General features: G+C 39.9%; 1 protein-coding gene and 1 long non-coding RNA gene across 2 annotated transcripts in view; one reads left to right on the plus strand and one right to left on the minus strand.

Moving 5' to 3' along the window:
- The window catches only part of RASSF3 (Ras association domain family member 3), a 126,196-nt gene that overhangs the window by 74,778 nt on the left and 27,557 nt on the right, over nt 1-23,861 (minus strand). The gene's annotated exons all lie outside the window — the stretch shown is intronic.
- On the plus strand, nt 131-22,315 carry LOC308551393. Its single transcript, XR_013998020.1, has 4 exons — nt 131-266; nt 16,906-17,211; nt 17,514-17,680; nt 21,982-22,315. It is a non-coding gene; the product is annotated as an uncharacterized lncRNA (long non-coding RNA).

Here is a 23,861-nt window from a genome sequence, read left to right on the forward strand (position 1 = left end):
ACCGACGAGGCATGGTTTCAGTGATGGGGGGGAGGAGTTCGGGGAATTCTATTCACCGACCTACCAAAACAAAAAACAAAAAGTTCCATATTTTCTGAAATCTTTCCAATCCGGTAATCCTCTTAAACTGCGAAAGTTTCCTCCAAGCCACCTGTCAGTTACACAGTTCTCTTATTGGGCAGATTTAAATAGCCCTAGTTTCCTTGTGGAGATTCTGATTGAAAGGAGGTTTCTCGAAGACGCCAGGAAGCGTCTGCAGGGCTACGGTAAGCAGGTGTGAGGGGAGGTTTCATTAGGAAGGAAGGCGGGGGGTTAACAACTCAGAGGCAGATAGGGCTCTTTTATGCTCAGTTTACACCTAGAGCTGCTGAGGCCTAAAGAGAGAAAAGTAGCTCTGGGTTGCAGGCCTGGGCCTATTCTGATCTGAAGTTCTGCAGATACCCTTCCTCCGTCCTCTGCTTGGTCCTGGTCAGCCATGGTCATTTGTGGACTAGTGGGAGGGAGAGCTGGTCCGGAGATGATGGGAAGAAAGAGTCATCCTATCCCCAGCAGAAAGAAGGCTTGCAAACCGTTCTCCCTTCCTGCAGGCTTATTCACACATCCAGCTTGTAAACCTGTGTATTACCCCAAGTGATTCACATCAACTCCAGGAGGCAGGCCTTGCAGTTGCAGACCATTTTAAAGATTCTGAAACCTGAAAGCCTCTTCCCAGTGAGGGTAAGCAGAGTATGCAAGTCCAAAATAAGACTTTTTTTAGAAAATATTTTAAGCTGGCTATTTTAAAAAATGACTCAGGAAAAACCTTCAACCTTCTCCCTAACTGCCTAAGTATTTAGGTAAAGAATCTATTACAGGAAAGGAGCTATTACAGCGAACTGTAGTTTAATGTGAGTTAGGTGTGATACAGAGGAACCTAGCAAGGCCCTTTTGATCAAAGTGCTCTCTGTGCCCCATGGTTAAAGATGGCCCAGCAAACACTATTTTACCAAACATTTGCTTTTTTTGTCTCCATGTGAATTGCCTTCCTCCCTTCTGAAGTCCCAAACCATAAACTCCCTTCTCCTTAGCTCAATATGTCATATAAGCCTTAACTGCCCAATCTGTCTTGCTCCCATATTCTTGTGGAACCTTCATATGTACCTATGTAATAAATGTGGTCATTTTCTTTTCTCCTGTTACTCTGTCTCATGTTAATTTATTAGTTCAGTCTAGAAGAATTTAGAAGGGTAGAAGGAAAATTATTTTTCCTCCCCTACACCAGCCACACAGTTACTGAATAATTAGAAACCAGGAATTCTAATTCCAAATTGTGTTGCACAGTCTAAGCTGATCCTGTGTGTGCCATGCACATAACCTAGTAAAAGGAGATAGGATGATTTACTTACTTATGATAGACTTTTGTTCTTTGGTTTCCATTATTTCATCAACATAATTCTTATTAAATACTCAAATTTAAGAGTAATGCATAGGTTAAAGAATGTAAATAACTTGTTTTATTTTAGATGGAAAGGGGGAAATAATCCCACCCAGAACAAATTATTTTAAACAGTTCCTGAATACTTGGAAGAAAGATATTAGAAGGAAAAATACATTAAAGTGCTTTATGACCCACCATACGATAAAAAGGATTTTTTCATGCTATTATTTTTTAAGTTCCAAAGGACTTAATTAATTTTTGTATCTGTCAATGCACCATCAGAATCAGTTATAACAAAAAGGCATAATTGAATAATGAAGTAAAAGCCCTGCTTTTAAACAACAAAGAACAAACACCATAAAGGAAAGACGGAAGAATTGGCCTTCTGTTTCTTAAAAGCATCATTATCATATTTCTATATTTTTCTGATAGTATTCTTTTTTTTCTTTTTAATTTTCATTGATTTCAGAGAGAGGAAGGGAGCAACGGAGAGAGAGATAGAAACATCAAAGAAGACAGAGAGTCATCGAGCCCACAGCCCCAGGCATGTGCCCTGACAGGGAATCGAACCTCCATCTCCTGGATCATAGGTCAATGCTCAACTGCTGAGCCACACCGGCCGGGCTCTGATAGTATTCTTAATTTTAAAATATTATGAATTTAAACTTTGGTTCATGAAATTAGTATTTGTAAAAACTCAAAATGTCACATTACACAACTAGACATTTTTAATATTTAAAATTCAGGGAAGGGGTGGAATAAATATATGTATGCAACCAAATTCAGTTTTGAAAGGACTTACTGTCAAACACAGAATAGAATTTATAAGTGGGCTCTATTGTCATAAATGTTGCAGTGACACAAAAACCTAATGATTTTGACTTATGGCCTAGTGACCTTTTCTTTGAAGGGAGAATATGTTTAAAACAATAAACATATGCAAATGTTATAAACACAAATGTTTTATAATTTTAATCATCCTGTCTATAAAATTATTTCCCTTAAATTAATATAAAAAGAGAGGCTTTAGTACTAGTTTATCCTTCTTGCTTACGAGATAAACCACCCAGGAGAAAAATAATTGTATAAATGTGATTACATATCAAAACGTTTAAATCATTATTCAGATTTTTTAAAGTACTACATATCTGCAAATAGAAATTCAAATATAATAAATGTAAAAAAAAATTAGGCACTGCTCACCTTTTGATTAAAAATATTTAGAAGTAAAACTTTTCTTTTGTCAACTTGTCCTTATAAAACAGTATCAAAAAGGAAAATATTTCTAAATTTGACTATGTAAAAGTTTAAATATTTTTAACACACATACCTACACATAATGGTAAAAGGGGAAAAAAACTGGGGGAAATATGTGTCATAAAATTGATATGTGCCTTAAAATATAAAGTTATACAAATCAATAAAAACTTAGAACACTTAATAAAAAAGTAACCAAAGGATATGACAATTAGTTCATAAAGGGAGAAATATAAATAACTTATCAGTCCTTTATACATTAAAATAGTCACTCAGTCAGCATAGTTATTGAGCACACACTATCTACCAGACACCGATCTCAGCACAAGGGATACATCACTGCACAAAATACGCAAAAATCCTTCGCATATACAGGGTGTCCCAAAAAAATGTATACACACTTTGAATAATTATTTATTCTAATGGGTTAAATCTGAAAAGAAAGAAACATCAATTGAGCTATTAGAAGAAATATGTATACATTTTTTTGGAACACTCTATATTTTACTGTGGGTTAGAGGGAGACAGGCAAAATGAATAAGGAAATTATATAATATAGGTAATATATATACTCTCACATAAATCATGGGAGAAAGATAAAGAATGTTTTATATAGATTGGTTATTGAAACTCTCACTGAGAAGGTAACTTTTCAAAGATGTGTAGGAGGTAAGAGAGCTGGGCATGCAGATATCCTTAGAGAAGGCATATCAGGCAGAGAAAACAGCAAGTGCAAAGGCCCTGAGGCAGGAGTGTGCTGTTATGTTCGAGCAAAGAAGCCAGTGTGGTCCTGGCAGGGTGGCTCGGTTGGTTGGAGCGTCATCCCATGCACCAAAGGGTTGTGGGTTTGATTCCCCATCAGGGCCCATACCTGGGTTGAAGTTTGATCCCCTGGTGGTCCAGGCATGTAGGGGAGGCAACCGATCAATATTTCTCTCTCATATCAATGTTTCTCACTCTCTCTCCCTTCCTCTAAAATCTGTGAACATTTGCTCAGGTGAGGATTAAAAAAGAAAAAGAAGCCAGTGTGTCTGAAGCAGGTGAATGTAAAAGAGAGTAGTAGGAATTGCTATCAGAAAGGTAACAGGAACAGAGAGGTTACTGTTCCTATAATGCTTCAAAAGCAATTATAGGGACTTTGATTTTTACTCTGAGATGAAGAACCACTGGAAATTTTGAGCAAAGGAATTACATGATTTGACTTACATTTTTAAAAGACCCCTTTGGTTGCTGAGTAGAGAATAAATTATTAAGGCTTACGAAAACTCTAGCAAATGAAAACGAGGTACATTTTTCACTCATGAGTATTCTTTAAAGAAGGTCATAAAACACTGTGCATTTTTCACTCATGAGTATTCTTTAAAGAAGGTCATAAAACACTGTGCATGCTGTGATCCCATTTGTGGAACTATAATCGTAGGCAATAGTCGTACGATGTACTAGAAACTAAGATAATTTATCAGGAAGTTATAAAAAAGGTCATGTTGACAGACAACTGTGACTTTGATACCTATGTCGTATGGAAAAAGAAATGGCCTTGGAGGTCAAGCAGACCTGAGTTAGAATGACAACAATGTCACTTACTCTTATGTGACCTATAACAATTTAGCTTCTCTGTCGCCAGGCTCATCATGAGTAAGATGGGAATAACAATGTTCCCACTTTACACTCGTTAGTTTACTATAAGGGTTAAGCAAGAGAATCCATGGCATAGAATAGGACCAAAAAATGATAGTCTTTCTTGCCCCAAATATCAGACCTTGTTGCACACTCAACATCCATTACCCGCTTCCATGTTAACCAAACAAGGGCTTTGTTCAGGAGTCCTCTCCTCTCAAGAAGTGACTTCCAATCCCAGCAGGAAGGCCCGGTTTGTGGTCAGTTCTGGGGGTCCCAGCCCCCTTGCCAGGCAACACTTTAGGCATGAACGGGTCTCAGAGACTTGCCCACTGAGACTTTGAGATCTGAGGGAAAGTCTGTTGGGTGGCTTTGGGAAGAATTTCCTCACCTTAAAAAAGAGTCACAAAAAGGAACTGTCTGTTCTTCTACTGGACCTTGTCTTGCCTGAAAGTGGTACCCGGGAATTCTGAGGCCATTTTATACAAAACTGACAGGCTAAAGATGGCAAAGCATAATAATTCCAGGATCCAGGGTGGGTCCTTGAATTAACCAACTCTGAAGCCACTCTAGTTAGGTCTCATTTTTATGTGATTTAATATATTTTCTTTAATGTTGAAGCCAGTTTTATCAGCCCAAATCGTTCTGATATATTCCCATTCTTTATTTATTTCTGTATTTCTAAATGTATGTATGTATTATCTACTGGAAAAGTCCCTCTCATCATATTTCTGCCAACTTCTGTTCTCCTCTGTCAACATTGGGTAGAATCAATAGAGACACAGAGAGAATCAGAAGTAAGATTTTCAAAATGATAACTGAATTGTTCCCCTTACAGTAATTTAGAAAAGACATTCTCTAACATTTAAACAAACAGAACCTGTCCCAAAGGCTGGTCTTTAAAATGGCTTTAAAAAAGAAAAAGAGATGTTCTGAAATTTCTCTGAAAAATTCTGTGAACTCAAACTCAGTGATGGAAGTTGGTTATTTCAGGCCATATTTAGAGGATGGGCAGTGGGGTAGCTACACTAGTACAATCTGTCTCTTCTGTTCTGACAGCAACAGTACCTCGGCATTGACTGTCACTCTGGTTACTTCCATTTTGCTCATGACATCAACAGAAACAACACAATAACTGGAAGGCAGTGTGTTTGGTGGTTAGGTTTGTGGGCTTGGAAATGCGGGCTAAGGTGGTGTGTCCCACAGCAAATTGTCTCACCTGGCGAAGCCTCAGGTCCACACCTGAAAAATGGGGGATAATAGTCTTACCTTGAAGAGTTCTTACAGCGACTAAATCACATAAAATTACATGATTACAGATAAGGATAATATTTCCATATTTGGGTACATCCTCAGTATCCAAGAACATGATATGCTACCTGTGAGCCTGGAGGTTACCTAGGAGTATAAGACAAAGTGGAGGAAAAAAACAAATTGTCTTTCCATGACTTGACTTGTCAACGCAAAATATCTAGGACCTACTGGAATGAGCCGAAATAGTTCATGCAAGGGGCCCACCAGGTATGAGAATTCCATGAACCACGCAGTTTGGCATCTGTGTCTAAGTAGATTCCATCTTAGGCTTCTACATTTCCTCATGACTCTGATAAGAATTGGCCCAGGGAAAGCACGTATCTGATGAAAAAGTCCTTCATCATTACGATACTTAATTATGTTACCTTCTATTTCAGGTCCTCAAAGCCCTCAGTATTAACACTAACTCTCATCAAGTGATAATTACTTGTCTCCTGTAAAAGATAAAGAAATAAAACGGAGAGATGGGAAGGCTACGCCCCAAATTTAGGAGAGCGAAGGCAAGGAGAATGGGGAGCAATGGCTAAGTGTAGCTGTGGCATTTTATTTCTTTAAAAAGAAAAAGACTCAAGCAAATATGGCAAAATCTTAATGTGTATTTTATATGGGTATTGAAAACACAGATTTTTTTTTTTTTTATTGTATTGTCTGTATTTTTGTATGCCTGGGATATTTCTTAATTTTATAAAAGTATAAGGAAACTGAAGTATAGATAATCCCTGTAATTTTTTAGACAATTACATTTTTTTAAAATTTATCTTTATTGTTGAAACTACTACAGATGTCCCCTTTTTTCCCCATTGATGCCCTCCACCCTGCATCCACCCCACCCCCAGGCCTTCCCCATGTCTGTGTCCATGGGTTATGCCTATAAACATGTAAGTTCTTTGGTTAATCTCTCCTTACCCACTCCCCCAACCCCACCTTCCTTCTAAGATCCCTCAGTCTGTTCCATGCTTTTATGTCTCTGGATCTACTTTGTTCATCAGTTTATTTTGTTCATTATATTCCACATATGAGTGAGATCATGTGGTACTTGTCTTCCTCTGACTGGCTTATTTCGCTTAGCATAGTACTCTCCAGTTCCTCCATGCTGTCCCAAAGGGTAAGGGATCCTTCTTTTTTATAGCTGCATAGTATTCCACGGTGTAAATGTACCACAGCTTTTTATCCACTCATCTACTGATGGGCACTTGAGAGGAATATATATTCTGCAGCTTTGGGGTAGAATGTTCTGTAAATGTCAATTAAATCCACCTGACCTAGTGTGTCACTTAGGGTCACTGTTTCCTTGTTGATTTTTTGTCCAGAAGACCTATCCAGTGAAATCAGTGGGGTGTTAAAGTCCCTAGTATGGCTGTCTTGTTGTCAAGACAAATACATTTTAACACTGCAAGGAACTTCATCCATGTATTATAGAATGAGAGTAGGAGGCCTCACCCCTAAAATATCTGAAAACTTAAGTCATGATAGTAATATTTTATATTAAAATGGCAACAACTAGTAGCATAGTTTCAATAAAGTCCAGATAGATAAAAATCTAATATGATACTTTAGGCACTTTGGGGTTGCAATGGTATTAACAGAAGATTGTGAAGACAGGAGGAAAAAACTTAGCACTTCTATGTCTAAAAATGTATTTTTCATGGAAATATAAACCAAAAACAATCAAAAATATTCCAAAGCAAAAATCAGTTTAAGATTGAGAAACTACATATAGTAACAATAAAACATTTAAGTTACAGCTTCATAAATTTTAAAAATCCAACAAACACCACACAAAACCACTGGCATCTAAAATGTTCATTGGTAATTTCCACTTACTGTTAACTACACATAGGTCAGTTAAAAATTCATATTACAAGCCAAGCTAAAAAGATGGATGTATACATAGTGAAGAGAACTCTAGCTTCCCTCAAACAAGTTTTAAAAAAACAACAAAAAAACCCCCCATTGAATCATTTTGGCAAAGATATACGACTTCCAAAGGGCATTTGAAACTAAAACTTAATTAGGTGGGTTGTTCCTCAAATAGCTGGAAAGTCTATTGAGTAAACACACTTTGTTTGCCTTCATTAAAGTACTAGTTTATTCATGTCCAATGGAAGAAATCCTATAGGAAAAAAAGCTGAAGCAACTGGTGTTGAGTTTTTTAATTTCTAAGATATTATTCCTAAAGAGGCTCTCTCAGATAGGGGGAAAAAAATAAATGGTTGAACATTTATTGAGTTCTTACTATGTGTCAGGCAAGGCATTGTTCTGAAGGTTTGGTCTGTACTAACTCCTTTAGTCCATGCACAGCCCTAATTTTCCCCTGATGAAAGAGAAGCATGGGGTAACCATTACAGCTACTTCATGGTGAAGCCACTTGGTTCCTACATTCACCCCCTAACCACTGTACCATGCTGCCTTTTGAGTCCAACCAGCCATGGGTGAGAGTGAAGTCAGACTGCCTCAGAGAAAAACCAGGTTGCATCTGTCACAAACTATATGCAGTGAATTGGTTTGAAATGTGTTATCAGAGACTGTATTTGTGTGAGAGATATTTGCTATTTGAAGTTTTTAAACGAGAGAAGATTGTTTTTATCCAATTGACCATGACATGGAACTTTCCAGTATTTATTTTGACCAATCCTTCTGACTAATTTAAGTCTCCACCCCACCCCCACGCTTCTGCTAAGGGGCTTTCAGCTCTCACTTTCTTCGTTTGAACAGGGATAGGGAAAACCCGCATTTTGCCAGGGAGTAGTCACCATTATTATGGCCCATTCACATGGTCATTATCTCTCTCGAAGGGGTCTCGAAGCAGAGCTGTGACTGGGAGATTAATGCTGTCCTCAAAGTCAGGAGTCACTACCCACTACTGGGCCCCCTTATCAAGTGTCTCCTTACTGAGGACATGCTTATTTTGTAACCTATGAAGAATAAAAGGACATTTTTCTGCAATTTTTGCTTGAGATTTGAATAATCTCAGGGGGCTGAAAGGTGGAGGAAGGAATGGAGAAATAGAGAGCATCCTGTGGTTAATACAGAACATTTACCACAAACACAAGGCAGAGATCTGATGGCTGTTTATCAATAGGTAGTACCTGTACTGAGAGCTCAAGGTATCTGTCTTTGAAATCTGTATCTTAAGACACAGCTTTGGGTAAACAGAAATGCTTTTTTGTTCAGGAAAGGCATTCCAGGGAGATGGGGATTTTTCTTAAGATATACAAATAGAAACCTAATGGTGGGTTCAGAATTCTATGGAGGAGGTCTTAAGGGAGCTTAAACGGGCCTGCACCCATTGTCCATGTCAAAGAAGAGAAGGCTTGCTGACGGAGAGATTTCTGGGGCAGAGTTAGAGCTGCCTTGCTCTCCTTTGGTGCTGTGCAGCCTCCAGTCTCTGGTTACAGCAAGTGCTCACTGAGACCTCACTACGTGCAAAGCACTGTGGAAACTGGGTAAGGTATAAAGGAAGTGTTAGATAGGTTCCCTGTTCCCCAAAAGCTTTTTTTTTAATCCTTACCTGAGAATATTTTTTCCATTGCTTTTCAGAGAGAGAGAGAGAGAGAAACATCGATGTGAGAGAGACACATCGATTTCGCCCCGACCTGGGCTGGGATCGAGCCTGCAGCCAAAGTACGTGCCCTTGGCTGGAGTCGAACCCGGGACCCTTCAGTCTGTGGGCCGATGCTCTAAATGGCTCTGAGCCAAACCAGCCAGGGCCCCAAAAAGCTCTTAATACAGTCAGTGAGAAAACACGCCCCATGGAACAATCACATAATAATTACAGACTGTGACTAGGCAATTAACAAATCTAGGAAGAATGTATCAAAATATAAACAGAAAACTAGAAAATGTAAAGAGATTTGGTGAGTCCGAAAGGTGGGAGGTAGGCGGAGCGGACAGGACAGGCGTTTCTAGGAGGAGGGGAAAGGTCACCAGCAAAAACGTAAGCACGGTAAACACTTGACGTTGTGAAGAAAAGTTGACCAAAGAGGTGAGGGCCACGCTGCTGTTAACACATAAGCTCCTGGAGGAGTTAAGACGGTATCTGTGAGAAATGTGGGAACTGCCAGGCAGGGTACGACATGAAGAAAAGAGTGCTGGGGGTGGGGGCTGTGTTGTAACACAACTGAGAGAAGCAGACAAACAAGCTTGACCATCTCTTGTGAAACTTCCTGTGGTTTTGTGAGGGACTCAAAGTGCAGAGGATGGCTGCTGGTTGGACATTGGGAAACATAACTCCAACTCCCTGAACTTTATTATCACTGATTGCTGTTGTCAAAAGCAGTCAAGCAAAATTCAGCCTCCCACTAAACTGGAAAAATTCAAATGAATACATAGGAAAGGGGGTAATAGAAAGCCTGGAAAAAAAAGATGGCAAGAAAAGTAGAAAAAAAAATGCAAAAGTGGAATACTTATCAAGAGGATATTTAATTTTATCATTTATCATAATGTGAATCTTGAATCTTTTCTATTAAACTTTTTTCTTCGAATATGCATTTGCTTACTGTTAACTAAATACTTTTCTATTTAAAATAAAATCAAATAATATGGGTAGTGTAGGGCAGGAAGAAACTTCTTCCTCTTCCTTTCTTAGGTCTACTATCTGGGGCCCTACAAATTAATCTGACGGAAGACAGAATAACAGGAGAAAAGGGTTTATTACATACAAATATGGGAGTTTCGCAGAAAAGGAGTGGAAACTCAAAGAGGCGGAGAAGGGGGCTTTGGACTTTGCCTGGGAGGAGGGCAGGCTGTGGGAAGGTAACCGGGAAACGTGTGGGAAACGAGGGTTGTGAGCTTTGCCGAGCAGACCCGGGTCCTCTGAGATACGCTGTCTCCAGAAGCAGTCTCATCTTTCTGGTGCGGGAGAGGAAGACACCTTTACAAATGAAAAGTTCCCTTACAAAAGGCTGACTTATATCCTCTGGGTTTTTGTTTTTCTTTAATTGTGATTCATCGATTTTTAGAGAGACACCGATGTGTTGTTGTTCCCCTTACTTGTGCGTTCTTTGGCTAATTCTTGTACGTGCCTGTCCTGGGATCGAACCCCAACCTTGGTGTACAGGGATGAGGCTCTAACTAACTGAGCTACCCGGCCAGGGCCTATCCTCTGATTTTAGAGCTTTTCCTAAGTCAGCTGTTCCTCAGTTACCTTCAGCTCAAAATAATCCTTATGCCAAAGTGGAATGTTTTTTTTTGGGGGGGACTATCCTGATCCCCTTCAGTAGCATGTTGAAAAAAGCAAAACTACCAAGTCTTTTTAGAGGCTGCCACACTCTTTTTTGCTTCTTCCACCTACTGCTTACCCCACAACCCCTCAAATGAAAGAAAGCAATTCTATTCAGCTTTGCTAAAGGAACTTCTAAACTTCTAACTTCTAAATTTAGAAGTTCCCTTAACAGGAAAAAAAAAAGTATTTTATTACATGTGTCCTCACCTCCCAGGTAGAATGTATACTCAGGCTACATAATCTGTTTGTTTAAAACACAGCAGAGAATTATGAGCTATTTGTTGAAAGAATCTGTTTACATTAAATCATGGCTGTAGTAGCTTTAAAAAGTACAAAATCATGGCACAATAGAATACCATAGGCAGAGTCAACAGCAAATGACAGGAACTGTTCTAAATCTTGATTGTGGTCATGGTAGGTTACACAATTATGTACATTATTTGTCAAAACTCCTTGCACTATGCTCTAAAAAGGATGAGTTCTACTGTACATAAATATTCCTTGATTTTTAAAATGAGGGAAAAGGTATTTAACAAACCAGAAAAAGGTATTTGCAAATTATGTGACAAACAGCAAGTATCTATAATCCATAAAGCGCTCCTAAACTTCAAGAAGAGTAATAACCCTCAAGAAAGATGGGCAAAAGATAGTTCACAGAAAAGTAAGTGAAAATAGCCCTTAAATATACAAAAAAGATGCTCAATCTCATGCAAATTAAAACTACTGCAAGATACCACTCTTTTCTATCAAATTGGCAAAAATTAAAAAGTTAGACCTTTTGATTATGAGGTAGCAGGGAAACAGGGATTCTTGCTTATGGTTGTCTGAATGCAAAATGGTCCAACTCCAGAGGATAATCTAGAAATATCTAGCAAAATTACACTATTTTCTTCTTCTGGGAAACAATTTGAAAGACACACTGGCAAAATTATAAAATGTCTTATGGCCGAGGTTATGACTGTATCATTATTTATAATAATTTTTTTAAATGAAAAAAAACCCATAAATATCCATCAACTGGGCAATTGATGAAATGGAATACTATGTAGCCATAAAAAGTAATGAGAATGATCTCAACACACTGATCTGGAATGATCTCTAGGATCAATCATTTAAAAAGAACAGTGTTTGTAGTATGCTACCTATTTGGAAAATATTCTTTAAAAGAAGCCACAGAAGGGTAAACCAAGAAATAATAACAATTAGTTACTTCTAGGGGGATGGAGGAAACCAGCTGAGGCACAGGGAATAGAAACACAACTTATGTGAACATACCTTGGTCTATAGTTTTTATTTTGGAACTATGTGAATATTTACATAATTAAAATCTAAGTTAAATGAAAAAGGGGGAAGAGCAACCCTTACAAATTGAAAACACATTTTAAAAATGAAATTAACTGAATTTTTAATATTAGAGACACACAAGAAAATAATTGTTCTGAGTGTCTTTAAGATAGTATTTTGATGGTATGTCCATTAATGTATATATTCTAAGTATAAAATAATAACCAAGTAATCTTGACTGCAATGGTGTTATATTGGTATTGTTATTTTGAAATTATTATAGGTATAGTGTAGGATAGAGTAATTAAGTGATAATTATAGCACTGTTTTTATGTTCATATTTTTTAGAAATATATTTTAAAGTATGGATGAATGGGATGACATGCTGTCTGGGAGTTGTTTGAGCAAAAGAAAGAAAAAGGAATGGAATCATGACAAGTGTTAAATGTTAGTGATGGATCTATGGAGTTTATTATACAATTCATTCTCATGGTTATGTTTTATAATTTAAAAATGTTTTAGAAAGTATAAGATCTCTATTTAGTGTGACTCCACTAGAACACAGTCACCACCCCTCACACTAAAACAAATTTAGCTCAGGCCAGATCTGAACTCCTGGGAAGAAACCTTGTAGCATCCCTTCATTTTCAAAGCTCTTTAAAAATCTTAAAGATAGAGCTTCACTGTATCATTGAGTGGTATTTCAGTTAATAGCTGCATATCTACTTGGAGAAATTAATAACAGGAGTATAATAATAATAGCTTGATGTATCTTGGGCAATGCTTTTTAAATGCTCATGACACTTTCTCACATAGTTATCTCAGTTTCACCTAAGGGCTCTGTAATTACTGCCACTTCACAGATGGGAAACTGAGTCCTGAAGAAGTTAAGCAATGTGTCCATGATCACAGTCGAACTGACACTGGGACTTAGGCTTCCTCTCAGTCTGTTCCACTATTTTTGATTCAGACTACAGAGGAAATGAACATCAAGAGATGACATTAAATTCACAGTATTTTAGCTTTTACTTCAGACCTCTAGTTAAATAGTATAAATATTAGAAAGGTCACCTTAACACCCTAAATTTCATTATGAAATGGATAGTCTAGAACTAGTTAAAAATTTTACTATGCATTTGGGCTCTTGCTGCACATACGCTTGTGTGTGTGTGTGTGTGTTTTGTGTGTGTTTATCCACTTGTCTCCCTTTTCAACACTACTAGGAAGTCAAAGGTATCCCTTGCTTTATTTGAAAGTCTGGTTCCCGGGCTAGCGCCTACAAAGTACTCATGGTAGAGCACATGGTTATTGAATGTGTCTGTGCCGTCTTGGCCCCATTAAGGTAACAAGTTCATCAAATAGGCACGAATGCATCGCTAAAGGGAAGCCTAAGTCCTGAACACCTTTTCCTCATTGGAAAAAAAGTTGTTGACTTAAAACAGCACCTTTAAATATTTTAAAATTATGTTCATGTCTGTGGAAGCAATGCTGGCATGTGGGAAGGCCATGACTATGCAACTACTACCTTTCGTCCTTAACTGTGGAGTGTCAGCTTTAACTGTTGGGTTATCCTGACACTTTTAATGTGAAAAAGAGAAGCGACTTCTAACCTAAATTCCCATGTTGCCCTTGTTCTTTGATTTATGTAGCGCTTTGGTATTATTTGAATACTTTGTTCTATTATTTTTCAAAAGAGTGGAATGATTTCGTATTTTTCCTTTGGGTTTTCTTATCATTTGGGTCGTAGCATCTCTTTACATGTTAGAAACTAAAAAGAAGATATGTGAACAAATATAGGAATTAAAAGGTATGCATTTTGACGTCGCTAAAATATTCAACACATTGCCCGGCCAGCGTGGCTCAGTGGTTGAGCATTGACCTACGATTGGTCAGGACACATGGCCGGGTTGCAGGCTCGATCCACAGCAGGGGCATGCAGGGGGCATGCAGGGGGCAGCCAATCAATGACTCTCTCTCATCATTGATGTTTCTATCTCTCTCCCTCTCCCTTCCTCTCTCTAAAATCAATAAAAATATTTAAATATATATATATTCAACACATTAAAAGTTACATAGACACAAGTGTTTATATGTTTATATAATATAGACATTAAAATCACCCTATTTAATATCATGGAGAAATGTTCATGATTTAATACCAGGTCAAAAATGTAGGATACAAAACTAAATATACAGCATGATTCCAATTTTGTCTATAAAAATAACTTATGCATAGAAAAAAGGCTAAAACAAAAAACACCATAGTGTTTATAAACATTATTTTAGCCTGGTAGAATTATGGGTCATTTTTATTTCCCTTTTTACTTTTGTCTACACTTACAACTATCTCCTGCTTTCTAAAGTTCTAGTTACGCCACTTTGTTGTTACAAAAGATGTACATTAGTACCTGTTTTCACTGAAAAAAATCCAAAGAGGATTTTTACTTTCACAGAAAAAGATGAAAAGCGAAAATAGCACTTAGTGTTTGTTTGCAGTGAGCCACTACACTGCTATAGGGGAACGTGAATCCTGAGCAGCGACAGTGGCAATGCTTTTACTATCCATTACTATACATTAGTGTTGACTTAGGTTGTATGTGTTACTTGGTGTGATATGGCAGGTGGGGGGTCTGGGAATTTCAAGCATTTTTCCATATAAATTAATGGCAATTGCTTTTTCACTTTACGCTGTTTCGCCTTACAGAAGGGTTCTCCTACACTAGGCTTTTGGATGGTGGGGAAAACCTGTAATGGAGTTTCTATAATAGATATGTATTCCTGTTATCATAAGAAAAAGATATTTTAAAGTCTTTTCTATCCCAAATTTTAATGGAAAATAATGGACATTTTTAATAGTGATTGTACATAGCTCCCGGCAAGCCTGCGACAGGCAGAAATGTACAGTTGACTGGACAGTTCAACAATTCACTTTTCCAGTCCTACATCCATCCCGGCAGCACAAGCCCAAATGCAAAGAAATATTCCCCTCTAGCCCTTTCCCTCTATTCCCTCTTTACTCTCAATAACCACGTGAGAAAAACTTGGAACAACTTGCTCTTTTCTGATGTGCTAATTTAGCAAATGGGTTTTGATAAATATAGAAACCTAAAGATGCAGCCGGGGCTGATGTTCATTTAGTTAATGCCATGAAACAACCAAATATTATGATCTTGAAAAAAATACTGGGTTGTCTATGTTGACATTGCCTCCGTTGAAGTATTTTTAACTGGAACAAAAATAGAACTGTTATAGTTTCCATTTTCTTCAGTTCCATGTCGTAAGTGGTTGGAATGATAAAAAGCAACCAGGACTTGGTATCTTAGTATAGAAGCTACGCGTGCAGAAGCTCAGCCACCTGACAAATACCAACAGAATACCACCCCCTGCGCTAGAAGCATCCATTAGTTACCCCACAAGTGAAGGGAGAGGGGGGCTGTGATACCACCAGGCTTCAGACATATTTGTCCTATGGATGGTGACCCACTTATCAAAACCCAGCCTTTTAAATTAAATTATTTACATATTTTTAAAAAATATTTTTACTGATTTTTAGAGAGAGGAAAGGAGAGGGAGAGAGAAACATCGATGTGAGAGCGAGGGATCAATGGGCTGCCTCCTGCACTCCCTCCACCAGGGATGGAGCCCCCAACCTGGGCATGTGCCCTGACCGGAATCGAGCTGGCAATATTTCAGTGTACCAGATGATGCCCAACCAACCGAGCCACACTGGCCAGGGCTGTATGTATTTTCACAGTCTGTTTGGCAATACCTGGCCAGACAGCATAGAGGTCTTGTTGATACAATGGCCACATTAGCCATTTTTTTCCAAGGAAAAAAATTAAAAACAAAAGAAACACCTACACACACATACAACTACTACCATCTGCCAAAACAAAGTGGGGAGGGGATATGGAAAATAGAAGAGCATACGAATGTGGCTTTGGGTAAATTATTTTACTTTTCTTGAATCTTAGTTTTTTATCTCATCTGCAAAGTGAAGATAATAATAATATTACCATGCATAATATATATCAGTGATTATCTCTGGAGAGCGGGTTTATGGGGGATTTTCACTTTCTAATTTTTTTAAAGAGAATGAAAAGCCCTATTTCATAAGGTTTTAAAGAGGGCCAAGCCCTGGCCCGGGTGGCCCAGTGGTTAGAGTGACGGCCCCTGCACCAAAGAGTCATGGGTTAGGTTCCCAGTCAGGGGCACGTACCTGGGTCACAGGTTCGATCCCCACCCCCGGTTGGGGCCCATGGGGGAGGCAACCAATCAATGTGTCTCTTTCACATCGATGTTTCTCTCTCTCTTTTTCTCTCTCTCCCTCCCTCCCACCCTTCCAACTCTCTCTAAAAGCCAGTAGAAAAAATATCTTCAGGTGAAGATTAACAAAAAATAAAAATAAAAATATGGATTAAGTGAGACAACGAACGTAAAAGTCCTTGCAGACACTAAGGCTCTACCATGACTATTGCTAAAGACACATCGAGCAAAACTCCATAAGAGTGCTGACCAAGTACATGGGAAAGAAACGTTTCATTTCCCCCCTTCCTCACTCGTTGGTATCCGTTAGGAGCGGTTCTGTCCCATCCTAGTGCTTGAGAAAAAGCTCTGCATCCCCAGAGTTCTCTCCCCAGCCTGGTGCCCAGTCAGAAAAAGAAATCATTATGGTCTTGAATTTTCCAGAGGTCACCCAAGCAATCCCCATTGGTGTCTCTAGACTGAGGCTGGCGGCCTCCGTTCTGCAGGAGAACCCGAGCCAACCCTTTTGTACCTTGTACTTGTCCAGAGAGCTCGTGTGGTTACACTGCTGCGGGAAGCACCTTGGGACCGCCGCGCCCCAGCCAGCCGAGCCTCCTCTCCTTCCCCAAGGATTGCCGCGGATCTGATGCTTTCCGCTAGAAACCGATTCTCCAAGAGGACTTTTCCTCACCACTCCTCACCGCCACCTCCTGAGGGCAACAGTGTGTCCTGGATTGGATGTATTTATTCACTCAACACTGGCTGCATGCATTTATTGTGTACATTTCCTCTGCAATCCACAGGAGAGGTCACCATCATCACAATGTGGGAATTTTGAGGGGAGAGAAAGGAGGTAAGGAATGGAAGTTGACTTTCTTTCCCTGTGTTGTTTGTTTGTGCCTGTTTAGTAGAAGACCTGTGAGGTATGGAGAGCAGACAGGAGAGGCCTAAAGGAGATGTGGAAAGCAGGGAAGATATGAGATCTTCAGAGCAAACTTGACCGCATAATTTGGCCTGACTCTGGCTCCATAAACAAAAGGTCCCTCTTCCCCTCTGGGCAAAAGAGGCAATCAGAGTAATTAAGAGTTCAGGGTTTGTTAGATGTTAAGTACCTGGATTTCAGCTGTTACATAAAGTGGGGATTTCTCTGTTTAGAACTGCCCTGCAGAAATCAAGCTGGCACCAAACCCTGCTGTTTCCCTTTGAGTTTTGCTGCAACCCCTAAGTTATAATCAGAGGAAGGAAACGCCTGAGAGATCTGAAGGCTTTAATTGTTGTCAAGTGCAGATGGCCTGGATTACCGCGCAGCACCGGAGCTCAAGGTCAGTGTCTCGCAATGTAAACAGCTGCCTGAATGTACGATTTTGGTTGGACGGCACCATTTCTGGACAAGAGCTGTGCAGCTACATCTAAGCAAGGTTAGAGCCTAGAACATTGGCCGACAGAAATTAAAGAGTCAATTTATCAGAAATTGAGGGCACAGATAAACCCACCGTGTTTTTCATGCAGAATAGGACCTTGCCAGTGAGCTTCAAAAGAAAACAGGAAGTGGTTGTGATTGGGGACAAGACGTCATGCACACTCCACCCAGGAGCTTGGGTTTCTTCTAGTCCAGGGCAGCGAGGACTGGCAGGACGGAGGACCTGGAGGGGAGGGGAGAGGAGGGGAGGAGGAGAGGTGGCAGCCTGCATGCGCCCAGTACCAGCAGAAATCCTGCAGATGGCTGAGACGCTGGTTTTGTGTGAAACACACACCTGATTTCCCCTACTCGACACGGAACACTTAAGGTTTTCACCCTAGTAACAGTAACCAAAAAGAGGGATTTTTATTTATTTTATTTTTTTTAAGTTTCAGAAGGAGCCCAAGCAAAGCATCTGTGTTCACTGTGCCCGAGGGTGGAGACCGTTTTGTTCCCACTCCAGGTCAACGAGTGAATACTGTGTGCTGTCTATGAGTTCCCCAGTACCCCCCTTTGCCGTGGGGAGAGAGAATGGGGTAGGGTAAAGGAGGTCTCTGGAAAGGTGAGGCCACCGTATTGAAAATGAACAAAATGTCCGGGGGTCTTTTTGAAGTGTGTGCTTAGAGGCCCAGGTTTTATGCCACTGTGTACTCGCAGTGATCCACCACTTCAAAATGAGTAGCATTTCAGAGCTCCTCCCATGTGAGAGGTAAGGAGATGGATGGACAAGCTGGTCAAATCATAGGAAAATCACGAGCAGAGCCAGAGAGAACTCTGGACAGCCCCCCCCCATGTCCGGTAGGTAGTGAGAAGCCTGAAGCACAGCGGGAGCCCCAGGAGGCCCAGGTCTCCCCCTCACAGAAGCAAGTGAGGTGGTGCTGATTCCTCAGCAAGTGTGAAGGTGGGCGTTAGGGGGAGGTTGTTTCAGAATGAGATCTTTTCCAACTTCATGCCTCCTTTCCTCTCATTCTAAGATGTAGGCCTCCACTCCCCCCAAAGTCCCACCCCTCCGAGAATCTCTGCTGGTAATGAGTTGTCATTGGTAGCACAGGTTGCAACCTGTAAGTCATGAAGACAAGCAAAAAGATGGTTCTCTAAACTGTCCTCAGGTTCAAAAAAGTATCTTCTATGAATAAAACAGTAAAGCTTTTCAATGTAAAAGCAAGCATAATAGTTTATTTAGGAATTACCTAAGGGAAGATTAGTCTAGGTAGCCTTTTCAGGAAAAGGCATTTGCACTAGAGTGGGCAGGCTGGTGCTTGCAGCAAAGCGTCTGAGTAAATGTGGCAAGTTTCAGAGAGCTGGGTGCTAGATGGGCGCATGCTGAGAGATGTGGAAAGGTGAGGCCTCCCAGTTTTACAGCAGACCCTGATCTCTTGGTTTGGGGGATCTCTTAGTTCATTCTCTGTCTCCTACAATTAAAAAAAAAAAAAAAAAAAAGCCTTGGGCAATGAAGCCTTCCAAGCTCTTATCTTTTCCATCACTAGATGTGAGTACTTTCAAGTCATACTATACTTTGCTCCAAAAGAGCACGTTACCTGTAACCACTGCAACTAAAAATGAACCTGATGGTTAGAGGAGCTCTGTTAGGTCTTTTGCGGGCTATGTATACAGTCCTAACAAATTCTTCCCTGATGAAAGCCTGCCAACAATCAGCATTGTCCATAGAGTCAAGGGGTGTCTCCTGACATGATCAAACACTTGTCGGTGGGCTCAGTGTAGCCCCAACTACTATGGTCAGGTTTTTACAGAAAGGTCAAGAACTGGATGAGTCTTTAGATTAAATAGTGTTTTCCAAGTTTTGTTTTTTTTTTAAATCACAACTAATATTAAACACATTTTAATATGACTCATTATAACAGTTTTGCATATATATAATTGTTATGGATTGAATTGTGTTCCTCCCCAAAGATATATTGAAGTCCTAACACCCAGTACCTGTAAATGTGACTTAATTTAAACATAGGGTCTTTGCTGATGTCATCAAGTTAACATGAGGTCATTAGGGTGGGCCCTAATCTGGTATGACTGGTGTCCTTAGAAGAAAAAGGAAATTTGGACACAGGCACACACAGAGAAGGGAATGCCATGTGACAACAGAGGCAGAGATTGGAGTGATGCAGCTACAAGCCAAGGCATGCAAAGGATTTCCTGCCACCCCCAGAGCTAGAAGAAGGAAGGAAGAATTCCTCCCAGAGTTTCAGAGGGACCATGGTCTTGGTGATATCTTCATTTTGAACTTCTAGATCTGAAACTATGAGAGAATAAATTTCTGTTACTTTTAAGGAACTGGTTTGAGGTACTTTGTTAAGGCATCCCTATGCAACTAATACAGTAATTATAAGTTTCCTAAATGATATTTACCTTTACCAGGTGCAGTTTTATTTTGTCTTTTGAAAATGTTTACTATAATCCAGTTCCTTGATTTCACAGCCCAACGGGTTGTGATCCACAGTGTGAAAAATACTGGACTAGACATGCCCTTTATGGTTCTTTCCAAACTTGAGAATCTGTGGGACATAAATGGATGTATATCAGAAGAACCAGAACACAAAAAAGACCGAGTTTTGTATCCTGTTCTCAGCATAGCCAGTCTTTACCCTGTAATCCCTTATAGATTCTGGAAAAAGACAAATATTTTAATATTAGACAACACAAAGTTATAGCATTAAGTAAAGACTGGTTTTTGGCCATTGCTCACAGTTCCCTTCCCTCAAATAACAGATATTAAAACACCTAATTGTAACCTAAAAACATTTTAGATTACCTAACAATTCCAGAGGTGTTGGTCAAAGGGTACAAGCTTGCCATTAGAAGATGAATAAGTTCTACGGATTTACTGCACAACATGGTGATTATAGTTAACAATACTGTGTCGCACACTTCCAAGTTGCTAAGAGACTAGATCCTAAATGTTTTTACCACAAAAAAGAAATGATAATTATGTGATGTGATGGACACATTAGTTAACGCTACAGTGGGAATCATATTTCAGTATATACCTGTATCAAATCAACATGCTGTACATCTTAAGTTTATAGTGTTATATATCAATTACACCTCAATTTTTTTTTTTTTTTTTAAACTGACAATTCCAGCTCTATTACAAATGCCTCTGAGGCTAAGAAGTGTATAGACTTTCCAACCTGGTTATTTGGCTAGTAGATTTGACTAGTCCTCCATCAAAAAGGTATTATTTTGTGCTCTAGCTGGTTTGGCTCAGTGGTTAGAGCATCGGCCCACAAACTGAAGGGTCCCGGGACTGATTCCAGCCAAGGGCATGTACCACGGTTGCAGGTTCAATCCCTATTGGGGCTGAGTCCGGGAGGCAACCAATATGTCTCTCTCACATCAATGTTTCTCTTGCTCTCTCTTCCACTCCCTCTGAAAGGCAATGGAGGAAATATCCTTGGGCAAGGATTGAAAAAAAAAGCTATTATTTTGTAGATCAGAACCTACCTGCAGGGTTGATGGGTTGCAAGCTGGCTGAGGGAGGAAGTTGCTTCCCAACTTGGCTAATGCTTGGGAGACAGTGCGGGAGAGTGACAAAGAACATCACTGTCAGGGTGGTTTAGGTACTCGGCCTTGTGTTCATGCTTAGCCTCTCCCAGCTTCAGTGTACTTAGCTCTTAAAATGATGATAATAACCCCCACCTCCCTGGGTTGTTGTTGGGATTAAATTGATTGCATAGTAATTAATACATAATAACATTAATGATAAATAATAATTAAATAGTACAGAATCCATGCCCGGCCAGGCATGGCTCAGAGGTTGACCTGGGATCCAGGTGATCGGGGTTCGATTCCCAGTCAGGGCACATGCCCGGGTTGCGGGCTCGAGCCCCAGTCGGGGGCGTGCAGGAGGCAGCCGATCAATGACTCTCTCATCATTGATGTTTCTATCTCTCTCTCTCCCTCTCCTTTCCTCTCTCTGAAATCAATAAAGATATATATAAAAATAAATAAATAGTACAGAATCCATGTACATTAAGGGTAGTGCCCGTCACATTGTAAACCCTGAGTAATTACTGGATAATTTTATCATTATAAGACTGTAAGCTCATTGAAAGCTATAACTATGGCTTAGTCATCTTTGAATAAAGGGTGTCCCCCAAAATGTATACCACTTTAACAGCTGATAACTCAATTTTTATTCCTTTTCAGGTTTAACTGATTTGAAACAATAGTTGAAGCCAGACTAAACTTTGAACAAAGAAAATTTATCCTAAAGTGCCACTGACTTTTTTTTATGGTGGTACATAAAAGATAAAGTTTCCAGTACAAAACAGGCAATAGTCAACAAATCGAGGGCACACGAATACGGAACGAAATGATTCTTGATGTTTGCGATTCCATGGCTTCGCATTATCAGCAGAGCCTGGACCAGAAGAGTCATCAGTTTGAAAGCAGACAATGACAAAAAAAGTATTCATTTCTGAAGATTCTTTTAAGTTTTGAAAATGAATTATATGTTAATAAACACTGACTTTATCATTCAAAGTGTGTGTACATTTTTTTGGGACACTCTGTATATACCTCCTAACTCCTAAGAGCACCTTGCACCCGGGAGTTGCACACTTACGCTGGCTGAAGGAATTCACTTCTAACAACACAACAGCACTCCCACTATTTCTCTCCTCTTCACAAACAGCATCTATTTCTCAAAGGAAGGCTATAATCTCAAGTTCCACAATGAATTTCATGGAACTTAATGTAATTCATTAATCTAAATGGGAGTAGCAAGTGGAGCCGCTCTCAGCTTCAAAGAGGGGAAATGTTAAAGGACGGGCGTGAGGCCCACCCTCAGTCTGTCAGCAGGGCTGGAAACAGAAGCCAGAATTCCCCGCAGCACGGCCTGTGGGGTGGACGAGCCCTTTGAAAAGAACCGCATCTAAGCAGAGCTCAACAAACTACAGCACATTTCTGGGGCCAGTGGGATTTCTCAAAGGGAAGAAAGGCTTCCCCTTCTTTTTAAGTTTCTCATTCATGGGAAGACCATGCAACAAAATTTTAGGGATCATTTTGAGAGAGAGAAAAAAATGTCCTTGGTGAGAGGCACTCACATTCTACACGTTTGCCATTGCAGTGTGTGCCTCTGTGCAACCTGCATCCTGTGCTTTGCATAATATCATAGATCATTTTCTACATCGCTACACTTCATCCTAAGGATATTTATTTATTTAAACACGTAATTCTTTTTGTTTTAATGTTTTTATTGGTTTTAGAGAGAGGCAGGGAGAGGGGGAGAGAGAGATGGGAACGTCAATGTTGAGAGAGTCATTGATCAACTGCCTCCCGCACGCCCCCGACTGGGGATTGAGCCCCAAACCCAGGCATGTGCCCTGATTGCGAATCAAACCGTGACCCCCTGGTTCATGGGCTGACACTCAACCACTGAGCCGTGCCAGCCAGGCAAGGATCATTTTTAATGGCTGCATCTCAGACCACTGTTACAAGAGTGCTACCATCGACCAAAACAGTCCTCCATTTTTTGTCATTTAAATTAGTTTCCAGGAAGCAAGTGCACATTCTCCAAAGCATGTGTATCAAATGAACTTCCTTCTTTGTGTGCACAGAGCAAGTTTATGGACATTTAAGATATTAGACTAACTTGCAAATAGGGAAAGGCTTACCTGCTCACCTATTACTTTTCATTTACCTACTTCTCACAATGAAAGCAATTACATCAGTATTTTCCTAACTGCATGCACTACCTCCCTCAGAAGATCGACTCCCCCACTAAACAGTGAAAAACAATGGAGCAGGCAGAAGGGGGTGAGTGATGATTTTTCCTTCCCAGTTTTTCGTGGGTGTGCAGTGGCCTTTGTGGTTTTCTCCCCAAAGCCGTTCTATCTTCCTTTATTATGTATCAGCTTGTGGCTTTGGTGGGATTTACTACAGCTCCAAAAGTTGGTCCTGATTAGTCTAAACGGATTGCTTTCAAACAAAGCAGAACGTGTCCCTCCTCCACCAAACTAGGAAATGGCGGGGGCGGTGTCTACTGGCATTTAGTGTTTGGGAGGCCAGAGATGCATGTGGGAACC

Source organism: Miniopterus schreibersii (genome assembly GCF_964146895.1).
Source record: "Miniopterus schreibersii genome assembly, chromosome: 2".
NCBI lineage: Eukaryota > Metazoa > Chordata > Mammalia > Chiroptera > Miniopteridae > Miniopterus > Miniopterus schreibersii.